We start from the raw sequence: 611 nt of genomic DNA on the forward strand, positions 1-611 counted from the left end.
ACTGTAAAGTGGTTGTAAAAAATAATTACAACCCCTCCAACCCGCTCCCTGTATAATTGTGCCGTGGTGTATCGCCGCCTAATGCAATTCCGCCTCGGACTAACAACCATCCTGAGTACGCGAACAGTACGCACGTCCTTACAAAACGTCAGAATGAATTAATTGCATTGAATGCTGATGCACTTAGCGTTGCTGTGAAAATTGTTGCCCACCATGTAGTTCACGCTTTTTCCTCTTTTTTCTGTTTTGCAGAACAAGTCCACCACAAAGAGATAAGAAAACGCAGCTTAACGTCGACCAACGTTCCTAGGCGAGAGCTGTCTCGTGGCTTATGCTTAACCGGCGATACGTAGAGGCCGCCTTAAAGCGATTGGTTCGGCTGGTGATTTTCACAGCTTACACACTTCCACCGCGTCGAACAGGCAGCAAACTGGTGCGGTTGGGGGAGACAAAGGGAAAAACTCTATACTCCCGGTATCCGGTCGAAACATCGTTCTCATCCTCGTTGGAGCTGTTTTCCTTCCGAACGATTATCCTGCATCCTGCCACTGGATTCATCGCCCATCAATCAGTCGCCGCAAAAGGGACCGGTGGGCCGGTGGGAGGCTGGT

This window comes from Anopheles coustani, chromosome 3, assembly GCF_943734705.1.
Source record: "Anopheles coustani chromosome 3, idAnoCousDA_361_x.2, whole genome shotgun sequence".
Taxonomy (NCBI): Eukaryota; Metazoa; Arthropoda; class Insecta; order Diptera; family Culicidae; genus Anopheles; species Anopheles coustani.